The sequence below is a fragment of the Aotus nancymaae genome, unplaced genomic scaffold (genome assembly GCF_030222135.1).
Source record: "Aotus nancymaae isolate 86718 unplaced genomic scaffold, 86718_ANA_hifiasm-v0.15.2.pri h1tg000029l, whole genome shotgun sequence".
Classification (NCBI taxonomy): Eukaryota; Metazoa; Chordata; class Mammalia; order Primates; family Aotidae; genus Aotus; species Aotus nancymaae.
In genome coordinates this window covers 59244044-59260017 of record NW_026988442.1, presented here as the reverse complement: position 1 = coordinate 59260017, position 15974 = coordinate 59244044, and positions in this window count along the sequence as shown.

Sequence of the window (15974 nt, the reverse complement as noted above, 5' to 3'; positions counted from 1 at the left end):
CCCACTCTGCCTGGCCCTGGAGTCTTTCCACATGCTCTTCCCTCAGCTTGGAACACTTTTTTTTCTCACCCTTTGTCCTCTTGGCTCAGAACTGCCCATTCTACAGGTTTCTGCAGGATACAGATTTGTCCTCAGATGTTGTTTCCTTTATAAGGCCTTCTGTGACTTCTGGAAACCTCCCACAGTTCCCCAGTTTAGGTGCTTCCTGTCTGCTTCCACAGCATTCTGTACCTAGTCATAGCAGCATTTATCACACTGGGTTGCAATTGCCAATAGGTGGCTGGTCTGTCCCAGAGACTAAGCTCTCTGAAGGCAGGGAGGGTTGATCTCTTCCACTATTATAGCCCCAGTGCCTTGCACAGTGTCTGGTATAAGCTATAAATATTTGTTGATTAAAAATGATTAAGAACAGAAAGAAACTTGGATTTGGGGAATAAAAAAATACCTTGGGTTTAAATTCTGGCTTTGCAAAGAGGAGGAACCAGAGTGGGCTGGCAGGCGGCATGACAGCATGGCAGAGCTGTGCAGGGCTGAGATGAAGGCTCTGCATTTGGATCACTGCCAGGACTCCCAAGGACAAGAAGGAAGTTGTGCTCTTTGACCAAACATTGATTCAAGGATTTCAAAGACAAAATCTCCTGGAGGTTTAAGGCTCAGCATGATCAGGTGACCTTGGTCTTTGCAGACAAGATCCTCAAGGATGGTAACACACTGAACCAGCATGGGATCAAGGACAGGCTCATTGTCCATCTGGTCATCAACCCCTGCAGCTCGCAGTCTTCTTGCAACAGATGCAGAATGTGGAGTCAACCCTGTCAATTCTTGCAGGGGCTGTTGTAGAGCCAGCAGGGACTGGAGACCTTGTGGACTGAGGCTTCTGACTGGTACCCAGCCTTGACTCCTTTGGAATGTTTCAGACTCCAGCATCCTTGGCAGGCAGCAGCATTAGATCTGTGCCCAAGTCTCCCGCTTCTTTCCCAGACATACTAGGCACAACTTCTCTAACAGGGTCTTCTGATGCCCAGCAGTAGTTCATGAAGTAGATGACCCAGCTTTTGGCTGGACATGGAAACTCACAGGTGCAGACACCATAAGTGAGATTTCAGCAGCAGCTGTGACTGGAGCAGCTTGATAACATGAGCTGAATGGTGGGGCCAACCTGTAGGCCCTGATTGCTATAGGAGAAGACAGCAACTCAGCTCTTGAGAGACTCCTGGGCTCCCAGCTCTCTTAATTCCTTGGTCTGTGTCTGCTGTCTCTCCCTCCCTTGATGCTAGCGTTTGCTTCCTCTGTCAAACCTTATCCTCTGCAGTTTTCTGTCCCTTTTCTCCTCTCTCATGTCCTCTCCAAACAGTTGAGTGACTTTAGAGGCATGAGCCCCAACCCTGTAGGTCTGAGAATTTTGGTTTTACTGTGTGTCTCTAACAGAATCGTCTCTCCTCGTCCTCCCTGAGCAGAGCTATTGAAACATTTTTCACAATTTTTATTGTTCCCACTTCCTTGTCCTACACCAACTTTTGCAGTCTTCAGACTTCTCAGTGGCAATGCATGATCAAAGAAGAAATCAGCTCTCTAGCTTTCTGGAACAGGGTCTTCTATCTATACCACTAGGTAGGGTTTTGTTATCTCATGTTTCCTTTTGGAAACTCTCTTCTTCCTCTGCCCCTACCTCCTCTCACCACACCCCCTCCCAGCCTAATCAGTGGTGGAATTTACACTCTGAAGGAGGGGCAAGTGAAACAAGCTCCTCAGCTCCTGTTCTGGTCACTTCATCCAGCATTCTCATGGGCTCTGTTAGGACTCCCAGGGCAAAGAGGGGGATGCCTGTTTCCCTTTCTGAAGTAGGAGATGAGACACAGCTCTCTGGACAGGTATTGAGATACTCTGGACCAGCCCAATGGAGATAGGTGCAGAAGAAGAGTGAATGAAATTTTTCTGGAGGAAGCAAATGGGGAATGACAGCCTGAGTATAAGGCTGGGAAGTTGGAATTGACAGTCGGGGAATGAAAGCATAACAGCTCTTTCAGGCAGCTAAGTCCAGGCCTGGGACTGGCAGAGGAGACTTGGAGATGCTAATGGAACTTGAAGAAAGGGGTTCAATAAAGCTAACTGTATGGCCTACAAGTGGTCATCTTGGCTCCACTTCCCCAAAGACACACGTTTATGCATGTGTGGGCACATGTTCATGCACACGTGTACACACACACACACACACACACATACACACGATATCATGAACCCAGGACCTGACTGTGTTTCCACATCTTTAAACTGGGAAAATAGCAGAATATACTTTAAGGTGTGAGGGTTGAGTGAATGTATATGAAGTGCTCAGAAGGCCATGGGAACAGTAACCATTATTATTGCCTTACATAACAAGGACATTGTCACTCCCTAAAGGGGAGGATAAGGCTTAACTTTCATTCTTATTTTCTTTTTGGAAGGGTGAGTAAGAGATTGGGAGTTGAAAGGGTTATTCCAGATAAAAAGTAAAACACTGACACTCTTCTATAGCTAAGAATACTGTATTAAATACTTGAATTTTGCCAAGAGAGTAATTGTTCTTACCACAAAAAAGGAAGATGATTATATGAGTTGAGGTGATGGTTGTGTTAATTTCCTTGTTAGTGGTAATCACTTTATAATAAATATGTACATCAAAACATTACATTGAACACAATAAATATATATAATTTTTATTCATTAATCCCGCCTGGTGAAGAAGAAAACAACAGCAACAAAGAACCTCTGTCATTCTTTCAGACACTGGGCCCCTTCAGTGCTTAGGAGCAGATGATCATAAAAATCCACACTTCTTGTCAAGACAGATTAAATATGGTTTTGTGACTAAACCCTTACTGCTTCAGGGATTTCCTGAATATCATGCACATAGAAAAAAAATGCTGTGCCTTGTGAAGTTATGGTCTCAATTATTTACAAAGTTGCTGTGGAATCATTAATGTTGTATATGATCAGAGAAAATGCTGGTAGGTTGCTTTTAATATGTGATTTTTCAGATTTATAATAAAGGTTTCTTTTTCTGAATTTTCACTATTCCTCATCTTACACTGCATGAAGAAATATACATAACTCGGTTCTAATCCTTTACCTTAATCTTCAGAGAAACAATTTCCATGTCAGTTTTGGAAGTTTCCAAGACATGGTGTTTCCTTCTGAGAGGCTAAGAGAACAGCTTGGGGCAATTTAATACACAAATGAACAGATACCAGAAGGGAGTCATGACAGTGCCATAATTCTGTAAGTGGCAAATAGCTTTTCTACAGTTAGAAGCTGCATAATTTATGATGACAGTCACTGAGAAGGTAAACAGGGAGACTGAAAAACCCTGAGTCCCACAGAGGAGGATGAGTGTGAGAGCCACGGAGGGTAAAATAACCAAAGAGATGGATAATGCTTGTGTTAGGACACTTTATGTTGCTGTAAAGTAATATCTGAGGCTAGGCGATTTATAAAAAAAAGAGGTTTATTCAGCTTATGGTTGTGCAGGTTGTACAAGTAGGCACCAGCATCTGCTTGGCTTCTGGTGGAAGGGAAGGGGAGTAGGCACATCACGTGATGAGAGAGGGAGCACATCGGGGGGGAGGTGCCATACTCTTTTAAACAACCAGATCTAATGTAAACTAATTATCACTCATTACTGGGAGGAGGGCACCTAGCTATTCATGAGGAGTTTGTCCCCATGACCCAACACCTCCCACTAGGCCCCACCTCCAACACTGGGGGTCACATTTCAACATGAGATTTGGAGGGGACAAACATCCAAACCATATCAAGCTCCAAGCTCTAGCATGCTAACCTAGAGAAATAACAATCTCTAGAAGGGATTGTCATTTAAACAAGGTTAAACTTGTACAAATATGGTAACATTATTTTAATCTCCTTGAATTAATGGAAAGCTTTTTTCTCTGATAACATTTCTTTTCCATCTTTTTCCAGTGGGAGAAGATTGGAAAGTAGAGAGTAGATGTCTCTTGACATCATAAAGATAATCCTGGAAGATTGTCTCCTTGTCAGAGATAACTCTCCATGGGTCTCTTGCATTTCTGCATATCTGGTGAGTAGAGGCACTGGCTGCCTTTGTTTCAGATTTTTTTTTTATCAAAGATGTTTGTTATCAAACAGCCTTGAGAGATAGCAATAAAGACAGTATCTCCTTGCAAGGAAAAGAGTAGATCTGTCTACAGTTTGGGAAGGTAGAGATGGATTTTTACTTCAGAGCAAAGGGCAGGCATTTTACTGCCCTGATGATTTACTGCACATTATAAAAGATTTGGCTTCCTGAAGCTCAGGGTCCTTCTCCTATAATTCAACTCACTGCGTGTGCAGGTGTCCCTTGGCCCTTTACACGTCCCCCTGGGGATGTTGGGTCACCCAAACTGACATAAGAAAATAAATGGTAACACTCTGGCTGCTGTTATCACTGTGAGTAATAAAGTCCACTGTCTCTGACCTAGGAGGCTATGACTTCTGCCAGTATCCATGAACATGTGCTAGGCCAATTTCCTATTTGCAAATAGTGTAAAATCTCAGACCCTTCAAGATTATTTGTTTTCTCACAAAAGTAACATTATATATTTTAATAATTTCCTGATACACCTCTATAATATGTCTTTTCCTACACATGAGGGGACACGAAAAAGTCTGTGGGAAAATGGAATTAAGAGCTGCAAATAAAAGTTGTGAACTTTATTTCTCAACATAAGCTCCAGCAAGGTCAAGATACTTTTGTAAGTGATGATACTAGCCATTTAGTCCATCTTTTTTTCATTTAGTCCATCTATATAGAACTGAGGGTCCTGAGAATTTAACTATTTCAATGCAGTCTTTTTATATTATTAACTGAAGAAAAAAGGAAACCCTTTTAAGATTAAGAAACAAAAATGAGTCAAAAGGAGTCAAATAAAGACTGTAAGATGGATGCCTAATGATTTGTTATCAAAGCTTTTGGCAATCATTAAAAAATCTGGAGAAAACAGATGCTGGAGAGGATATGGAAAAATAGGAACACTTTTACACTGTTGGTGGGAGTGTAAATTAGTTCAACCATTGTGGAAGACAGTGTGGCGATTCCTCAAGGACCTAGAAATAGAAATTCCATTTGACCCAGCCATTCCATTACTGGGTATATATCCAAAGAATTATAAATCATTCTATTATAAAGATGCCTGCACATGTATGTTCATTGCAGCACTGTTTAAAATAGCAATTTCTTGAAACCAACCCAAATGCCCATTGATGGTAGACAGGACAGGGAAAATGTGGGACATATACACCATGGAATACTATGCAGCCATAAAAACTGATGAGTTCATGTCCTTTTAGGGACATGGATGAATCTGGAAACCATCATTTTCAGCAAACTGACACAAGAACAGAAAATCAAACACCACATGTTCTCACTCATAGGCGGGTATTGAACAATGAGAACACATGGACACAGGGAGGGGAGCATCACACACTGAGGTCTGTTGTGAGGGGGGACTAGGGGAGGGACAGTGGAGGGTAGGGAGTTGGGGAGGGATAACATGGGGAGTAATGCCAGATATAGGTGATGGGATGGAGGCAGCAAACCACATTGCCATATATGTACCTATGCAACAATCCTGCATGTTCTTCACATGTACCCCAGAACCTAAAGAGCAAAAAAATATATATATATATGTGTGTGTGTATATATATGTGTGTGTGTGTGTGTGTGTGTATGTATATATATGTATATAAGCTTTTGTAATATTGGCTATGTTTGATAAGAGAAATGAGCAGGAGCATTGTCATGGTGGAGGAATCTGATAGTTTTCTTGGGGTGTTTTTCTGCTAAAGCTTTGGCTATCTCAAACCACTTAAATAATAGCCAAATATTATCATCCTTTGGCCCTCTAGAGTGTCCACAAGCAAAGCATCTTGAGATCTCAAAACACAGTTAACATGACATTTCCTCTTGATCAACTTGCTTTCGCTTTGATTGGACCACTTCTACTTTTTGGTAGCCATTGCTTTGATTGTTGTTTGTTTTCAGGATTGTATCGGTAAACCCACGTTTCATCTTCTGTCACAATACTTTGAAGAAATCCTTCAGGCTCTTGATCCCACTTATTTAAAAATTCCATTGAAAGCTCAGCTCTTATCTGTAGATCTGGGTGCAATGGACTTGGCACCCACTGAGTGGAAAGTTGGCTCAGCTTAATTTTTTCAGTCAGAATCATATGAGCTGAACCAACTGAGATGTCTGTGGTGTTGGCTGTTGTTTGTGTTGTTAATCGTTGGTGGTCCTCTTCAATTAGGGCATGAACAATATAAGTTTTTTCCTTGAAAATTGATGTGGATAGTTTGCTGCTTCGGGCTTCATTTTCAGCATTGTCTTGTCCCTTCTTAAAATGAGGTATCCATTTGTAAACTGCTGGTTTCTTTCAGGCATGGTTCCCCTAAACTTTTCATAAAGCAAAAACTTTTCACTATTCTTCCATTCAAGCTTGACCATAAATTAGATTTTTGTTCTAGCATCAATGTTAGCTGATTTCATGTTGCTCTGATAGGGACTCCTTTCAAACTGATGGCTTATCCTTCTTGTGCTGCAAACTAGATCCTGTGTAGAGAAGTTATAACAAGTTGGTATGTTTATTTTGATGCAAAAAATTTTAAAATCCATGCATAATATTTTCATAATATGCATGAACATATTGAACATTTTGAAGACCCCTTATATTTTTGGTGAAAAATCTTTGATTATTTTTTCTTTTGATTAATATTTTATAACATTACTTTCTATAGAAAGAATAGAAAATATCACTTGGTTGTGAAAATTCCAAGCATGGTTGATGAATATTTATTTTTTGAGTGTTAATGATTGGGATGTATAACCTCTGACTCACACACAGATTACTCCTGGTTTGTAAGCCTGCTGTAGATTTGTGTTTTAAGAGCAGATGAATTCTGAACATTCTATTTTACAAGATTCCCATCAAAAAACTACATATGAAATATAATAAATATCTAAATATATATGCACAAGAGTTATAATTGTATGTACTGTTTATAGTTAGTATTTCTAACAGGATGGGAATGAAAATTAAGTTCTCTACTTACAGTTTTACACATCTGATGATTGGAAGAATTTTCTACAGACTATTTTCTGGCTCCATCCATTTCAAAGTTTATTTCTTTCCCACTACTGCATACATCTAGATGTGCAGGCATCCAGGGCTCATTTGTAATGTGATCTGACATGTGATGCCAGGATTTTGTGTGGTGTTGCCGCAATAGCCAGCACAGTGGTCAGGGGGAGAACCCCTGGATATCACTCCTGTGCCATCATGGCATTTGGAAATGACTCTCAGCCATGAACACATAACCACTAAACCCCAACCAAATGGATCGCTGACTCAGTTTCCCCTGAGCTGGATACCCTAAACACGTTTGGCAACTGAACCCCAGTTCAGTTCATGTGAGGATAAGTGTGCTGACAAGCAAACCAGAATGAAAAGAGACAGTGATCTTAACTAGTTGTGGTAAATACTTTTTTTTTTTTTTTTTTTTGCAAATTTTACAAAACTATACAACCCCTTGACCATATTTGCTACACACCCCTCTGAGAGACTTAAAAGGGACTGATTGTAGGGCTCTGTCAGTGGACTGTCAGAGCAGGGCAGGCGGGGACAGTCAAGCCAGTCTTCATCCAGCCCAGCACCAGGTACAAATGGGATCTGAATTCACACCACTTTTTTTTTTTTTTTTTCCTGATGACACAACAATGTGAGAGCAGACCGTCAGACTCTAAATAGAACACAATCCTTTCCACCCATAATCTTGCCAACCTGTCTCTTCTATTTATGGCCCTTTCTAGGTCTTGTTTTTCTTAGTTCTTTTACTTCTTTTTAAAGTATAAATAATGTTGTGTGCACATGACTCACGATTCTTGACAATGCTTTTCCCACATTTTATTCTCAGAGTTTTATATATTTTCTTTGGTTTCTATTAATATCTTATTTTGAAGTTTCTTTATACCATTTTTTCTCTTATTCCTTATCTCAGTCACTTATAAACAACACACATACATCCTCCTACCATTATTAATGATTTCACACATTGCCTATGAAACTCTCTGTCTTCTTCACTGTCTATCCTGAGACACCTCCCTTGGGAATATCTTTCTATTTCTTTCCTGGATTCCCAAATGCCCCAGTTCCAGTGGCCTCTAATTTTTAAAATTGCTTAATTGCCTGGTTTAAACTTACACTTTGTCAGTCAAAATTGTTTTGTCTGCAAGACCTCAAATTCTGAAGTTTCTGTTACCACAATCTCTTATCTTTTCCCTCTATCATTCATTCTTAACCAAACTACTTTTTTTATTTTTTAAATTGATACATAATAGATGTAGATATTTTGGGAGTAAATGTGATAAACTTAATATATTTATATAATTTGTATAGATCAAATCAGTAGAATTGGGCTATTTATCATCTTAAATATTTACATTTTCTTTATGCTAGAAACATTCAAATTATTCTCTTCAAGCTTTATTGAAATATATAACAGATTATTGTGAACTGTAGTTGGCCTACTGAGTTATCAAACGCCCTACTAATTTATGAAACACTACTAGGTCTTATTTCTTCTATCAAACTTTATGTTTGTACCCATTCTTAACTAGCTTTTTGTCCTCGTATTTTCTTTCAGTCCTTTGATATACTTTTCTCAGTTCTCTTATTGTTTAATATTTATTATGTATTGTGAACTTGGAATGTACTAAATACTGTGCTATGTAAAAATTTATTTCTCAAAGCAAATTATGGGAATAGGTGCTATTATTATCTTGATTAAAAATTTGAAGCTTAGAGAGGACATAAAATTACCAAGCCTACAGACGTAGCAGGTGCAGAACCAGAGCTTGATGTAAGGCTGGATAAACTTCAGTTCTCTACCCATTCTCTGACTTCACTACCCATTTTGTAGTGATGAACTTTTTAACTTCTCTAGGCTAACCCCTAGAAAACTGGACTATTGCATATTGCCAGATAAAGCTCAAAATATAGATAAATATATCTGTAAAATCCATGCCATTTTTCAGATCCATTCTTCTGTTCAACATGTTTTTGATCGCATTTTGCTGATTTTTGATATTTCTTACAGTGGTTGTTCTGTACCATCTCAAACCCCCAACCCTATGCTATCTATAGGATAGCATAGCCTCTCAGTAGAATCTCTCTCAATTCATTCCACTGAGGTTCCCTCCCTCCCTCCTTCTCTTCCTTTCCCTTCCCTTCCTTTCCCTCTTTCCTTCTTTTATTTACTTTCTTTCCTTCCTTCCTTTCTCCCTCCCTCCCTTTATTCCTCCCTCCCTCCCTCCCTTCCTCCCCATTCTCCCTTTTCTAACTCCCTCCTCCCCCTCTCTTTCTCTTCCCTTCTCCCTTCCCTTCCCTTCTCCTTTTCCTTCCCTTCTCCCTTCCCTTTCCTTTCCTTCCCTTCTTCCTCCCCTCCCCTCCCCTCCCCTCTCCTCTTCTCTCTTAGGATGTGATCTCTTTCCAATACCGGAACTTCCATCTTTTGTCTTGGCTCTACCACTTCTAGGACATTACTCCATTACCTGTGCTGCCTCTATTATTTATTCAATAAGAAATAGTCCTGTCTTTCATGACACATTAAAATTATGTTTACTCTTATAACTACCAAGATTTTGTTGCATTTTAATTTCTTGCATTTGGCATTCATTTCCTTCACTCACTGAAATGCTGACCTCAAAAAAAAAAAAAGTAGATATTGTCTAAACACGGAGTAGAATCCCTTTCTATTAGTTGTTATCTTCATTAAATCACTGTAGCACTTGGCACTCTTCTCCTCTTACTGTGTAGAAGAAGGTGGTCAGAACTCTGAGCAAGGCTTCTGAATTCAGAAGTGGCTTTAAACGTGGGCTCTTCAACTAAACCAAATGTGAGATTTTAAATTAACCTCTCTGAACTTCAGTTTCCACATCTCCAAAGAAAGGACTTTTATATATACCTTTAGGCTACCTTGGAGGGTAAAACAAAATTATATCTGTAAAATTCTCAATACATTTCTGATTTATAACAAATCTTCAGTAAACTTCAGTAAATGTTAACTATCTCTGTTATGTCTACTAGTAGATATATGGTTACTAACACAATATCTAGCACATAATAATTTGTTTCCATTTACCTCCCTCCACTAACTTCTCTTTTATTTTATGTATGTTGTATATTATTGTCTTTTCACTTACCTTTTAAACGAATGTTTTCCTCTTTCTGTAGTCGTGTTTTCTTCTCATTCTCTAAGAATATGTTGCCAGGTCTAATTCTTAGACCACCTATTTCACATCTACATATTTGTGGTTCTGACCAACTGTATCTTTTCCTGCACCTGCTGCTATCACCTTTATGCCCATGACATCTCCATGTGTATGTTTCCAGTGTCAAATATTTAAAATCAAAGCTTTTAAAATTATATACCTGAAAACATGATCATTGTAAAAATTCAAACAATATACATATATGTGGAGTACAACTTGAAAATTCTTCTCCTCCTTAGCATCTAGTGTACAGTATCTGCTATTTCTCTGGAGCATGGGTGGAAAGCATGTGTCATGCAGCTTTTCCTATGTGCTTGTAACCAATGACAAAGACAACAGCACAGCATACTGGATATGACATTTACAAATAGTCTAATCCTAAACTGTGAATCTGTATTTTCATTTTTTTCTGTTATAAAACTTTATTTGGAAGTCTCAATAGAAGGTTAAAATGTGACTTGTACAATACCACACTGGCATCCCTTCCCAAACTAGCATCTCCTCCTGACTACTTCTGCCTGCCACAGACGCTGTCGTTATCCCAGTCCTGGAGGATCAAACACTTGGTCTCCTGACCTCTTCTTCTCCTTCATCCCTCACCACATCCAATTGTCTGCCAAATTGTGTAAATTCCGTCTCTGCAGTGTCTCTTTTGTCCTTTCCTTAAAATTCTCTGCCTGAGGACTTTTGGCTCAAACTGATAGTGTGATTCAGACCACCAATTTATTTAAGAATTGCTTTGCAGTTCTTTATTTTGTAGGAAAGATTTTTTTTCTTCCTAGACCAGTGGCGAGTTTGAGATTCTTGTTCTTTCTTTCATTCTGTATTTCCTCTATCATATTTTACTTTAATTCTTTGCCATATTTTCTGCGTTTGTTACTACAAGAGAAGCTTCTCAAGGACAGAGACCATATTGCCCATGTTCAGTCTTCTAATACATTCTCCATCTTGGGCATTTATTTTTCTTTTTTCATGCCAAATCAAACGAGGGTGCTTCATAGTGTTGATTTTTGAACTTGATTTGGCAAAGTCTGGAAGTTTTCCCACCTCTAGTTTCTTGATCTATTCTACACACCACTGGGTTGTTGGGGGAGGATCTTCTTAAAACTCACTGCAATCACGTCACTCTCACTCAGACTGCATGCTAGTTTTCCATTGACTACTGAATATGAGTACAGTTCTTCCCTTGGTATCAAGGCCCTCCCTGATATGACTGCAAAATATATTTCTGGTTTATCTATTCCATTGCCGAAGCTCTAGATGAGTGAAACCACGGATACTCCTCACACTCCTTGCCATGGAAGTTTTCACAGTCTTCATTTAATGGCTTCGCTGTCTTCCTCAGACTGTGTTTACTTTCAGCACCATGGTCTCCATCTGCATTTATTGACACTTTAATCATTTTTGGTTTCATGTCAAATGACACTTTCCCATAACCCTGGTGGATTTCATCGTATTTTCTCCTTTTCTTCAGTTTGGACTTTATCTCATTGCTTAACTGAACTATGAGCTCCTTTCAGGGACTCTATCTTTGTATCTCTGTACCCCTTGCAGTATCTTGCATAGGGCATTCATATTTGGAAAATTAAACATTAGGAGTTGCTTTTGGAGGGAAACAGGTGACTTTTGGGGAAGGTTACCTGCTTTTGGAGGGGAAAAAAGAGAATAATAGCAATTGTTATAAACATTAATAAATTTTGCATTTATCCAATACATATTTATTGGATAGATACTCTGTGTCAGACATTGTGCTAGGCACTAAAATGTGATGGAAAATGGACTACATTACCTTTGTCCTCAAGGAGTTTAAAATGTAGCAGCAAAGCAGACAGTGTAAAAAAAGCAATTAAAATAGAGAGTAATGGGGAGTACAGGATGCAGTGGGGACACATAGCTGGGGAGTCTGACCTGTCTGCTGGACACAGAGGAGGTGGAAATCTGAAGAACATGTAGGATCTAGTCAGGAGGCTGGGTGGGTGTGGCAGTGTTTTCTGTAGAGAAACAGTGTGTGCGATGGTCTTGTGGGTAGAGTGCACACGGTACATGAGACAAGTTTGATTTAGCTGGTATATGGCTAAAAAGTGTGGCAAGCAACATGTGGAAGGCGCCCGAATCACAGAAGGTCTTGTAAACCACGGTAAGGAGTTTGAACTTTTCCTCTGAAGACAATGAAGAACCATTGCAAACTTTTAAAACAGGAGTTATTCGATAAGATTTGCAATTTGGGAGTTTCTCTTTGGCGTGGAAAATGGAGACAGAATAAATTTAAAAAGATGTATTAAAATCCATTTTAGGAATCCAGGCAAGATGGAGAGAAAGGGAGAAAGGGAGAGAGAGAATGATGATGATGGTGATGGTGATGATGATAATGTATTAATCTAGGGAAAAGGCTGTGTAATTATGAAAAATGTTTAGGAGGCTGTACCACTGCTCAGTATAGCAGTTGAAAATTCTGGCTCTCTAAATCCTGGTTTTGTATTTTCTAGCTAAACAAACTGGTAATTACTTAACATCTTTAAACCTTAGTTTCCTCATCTGTAAAACAGAGATAATAATAATCCTTACCTCGAAGGTTTTTAGGATTGAATTAGCTAATGTATGTATGAACTCTTTGCTTAGTGCTTGGTATGCAGTGAGCACTCAATAAGTAATTATTTTTTTCTTTAGAATGACACAATTTAGTATGTGAATGACTGGTTGGAATGAAAGCGAGGGAGAAGACAATGAGATTATCCAACTTCTCGCTTACCTACTGAGTGGATAATGGTGCCACTCATTGACATTTGGAAGCCAGTGTTGAGAAGGGAAGGGAAGATAATGAGTTTGGGTGAAGATGTAGGAATTTGAATTTATAGGTCTGGAATTCAGGAGAAAGATTTGAGTGTTACCTGCATAAGAATACTCTTGAAAAGATAGACAAGATTCTATATTCCCACATCTCTGTCACCCCTCAATCCATTTAGATGTTGCATCTACTCCTATCACTCTGCAGAAAGTGGAGTGCTCTAGTTGCTAATCGGATTTTTGTGAGTGGATGAGCATGTCAGGGGAGGGGAGGGGGTGTGATGTGAGTGGAGCAGACAGTGGAGGGAACCCAGGAGACACCAGCTTCTAAGGTGCAGGCAGAGGACCAGGAGGCTGTAAAGGAGAAGGGAGTTTGCCACCAGAAGAAAAACCAGATGATGGCGTTGCCATGAAGCCAAGTAGACCAAGTGCTTCAGGAAGGAGGGAGTGGTCAGTGGTTCCACTGAGAGTAAAGTAGGGTAAGATCTAAAAATTGTTCATTGATTTAGCAACCAGGATGTTACTGGGAAACACTTTCCCTTCCATAGTGTGGTGGGGACAGAAACAAGTTGTGAGTGAATGGAAAGCTGATTAGGATGTGTGAAACTAGAATCCTGGCAATCCTTTCAGGGTATTGGGCTGTTGAGTGGTGAGGCAGAACAGAGGGTGGAAGAGGGGAGTAAAGTTAGAGAATTTGTTTTGTTTTGAAAAAAAGAAAAAAGGCATTTGCATTAGCATATTTGAGTGAATACAGGAAGGAGCCTGTAGAAAGGAGGAAATTAGAGAGAAGCAGGTGATGACAGAACCTGAACTCTGGATTAGAGAGCAGGGCAGCCTATGACAACACCCTGGAATTGAAAGATGAAAAATTAGAGATTCTAGCATGAGGAGCCAAAAATAAGCCCATTATGGCATTTTGGTACACAATCTTATCTTTCAGAAGATAAAAGGGCTTTGGGATAAAGGAAAGAAATTTCTGTGATGCATTTTGCAGTAGATGGCTTTCATGAAGCTCCGGGGCTGAAACATGAAAAAAATACTGCATAGGAAAGAACGTTCGGATGTGAGCCACACTTGGACCTCGAGGAAGCAAGGTCATAAAGAAACTTGTCATGAAGAATAGCAGGTAGTTGAAGCTGAATAGCGTGAATATACATAGCTTTTATTTTTATTTTTAAAAATTTTATTCACTTATTTACTCTTCACATATAACATACATCAGGAAAAAGCAAATTATTTTGTAAGAATTTTAGAGGAATGTGGTGTGTTTACTTTTAAATTAATATGAGAAGACATGGACATTTCTGTGTTAATTTCAGAGAATGTTTTATTTTTTATCTGTCACTTCCTCAAAATCTTCTGTCTCCCAACCACATACATTCCATATTTTTGACAAATGGACCTTTTGTGCACAAGCTTCATAATCAAATTGCTTCAAGAATAAATTGCTGCAAGTGAAACTTTCTTATATTCACCCTTGTGACAGCTAATGAAGACGAATGGGGGGAAAACAGAGACTGTGCTTTGTGGCAGAAGCTCTCATTCCCCACTGTGTTGGCTAAAGGCAAATTTGTTTCAAAGAAAAAAAAAAGAATCATCTAATTGCTTAATTCTTGCTGAAAGCCATTGGCAGCCAGCCTGCTCAAATACACAGACTTTTATTTAGAGAACAAGTGTAACACTCTTGCATACACATCCAACAGAAACCTTATAGTTTTCCTCATTGAACATTTGCCATTATCAGAAAATGTTTATATTTGATCTGCAGAAAAAAAGAACTATTTGCCTTTCATTGATGTTCAAATTAACCATCTGAACAGACATTTCAGATTGCTTTAATTCTGGGAAATACAGTAATTAGGGAATGACTAGAAATTTGGAGGTCACAGGTAATTTTTTTTGACAGGGTATCCCTCTGTCACTCAGGCCGGAGTGCAGTGGTGCTGTCTTAGATCACTGCAGCCTAGACCTCCTGGGCTCAAGTGATCTTTCCGCCTCAGCCTCCCAAGTATTTGGGACCACAGGCATGTGACATCATATCTGGCTTTTTCTTTTTGTACAGTGGGGGTCTCACTTTCTTGTGCAGTCTGGTTTTGAGTTTCTGGGCTCAAGTGATCCTCCTGCCTTGGCCTCCAAAAGCGTTGGGATTACAGGCATGAGCCACTGCTCCAGCTGACAGGTAAATTTGAGAATGGTTTTTGCCTTCAGCTAGTTTAAAAATTAGGATGCCAGTCAAATATGTGACACAATTGGGGCCCTCGTACTTTGCAGGTGAGAGTCAAATTGGCACAAACAATCTGAAAAACTATTTGGCAGTATCTATTAAAGGCAAATATATACCAGCATTGTGGTCCAGCAGTTTCACTACTGAGCATTGCCTAACATAAATGATTTGGAATGCTCATACTTGCATTAGTCAGAGTAGCCCCAAACTAGAAACAACTTAAGTATCCTTATACAGAATGAATACCTGTATAACAATAAAAAAGAATGAAGTATTCATCTAGCAACAACATAGATGAATCTTAAAAACAATGTTAAGTAAAATAAGCCAGATATGAAAGAATGCATACTGTGTCTGTATGGTTCCATTTTTTAAAGTTCAAAGAAATGTAAAATTGATCCATGAGGATAAAAGTTAGAATAGTGGTTATTCTTGACGGGGGTTGACCTGGAAGAGAGACAGGGAAATCTTCTGTGGTGCTGGAGATGACTTAGACGCCAGTGTGATTGTAAAGGATGGTGATTATAAGAGGATAAAAATTTATTGAGCTGTATATTTCAGATATACATAATAGTGTAAGTTGTACTTGGATTTTAAAAATGTACATAATAGTGTGAGTTGTAAGTTGATTTAAAAAATAGACCA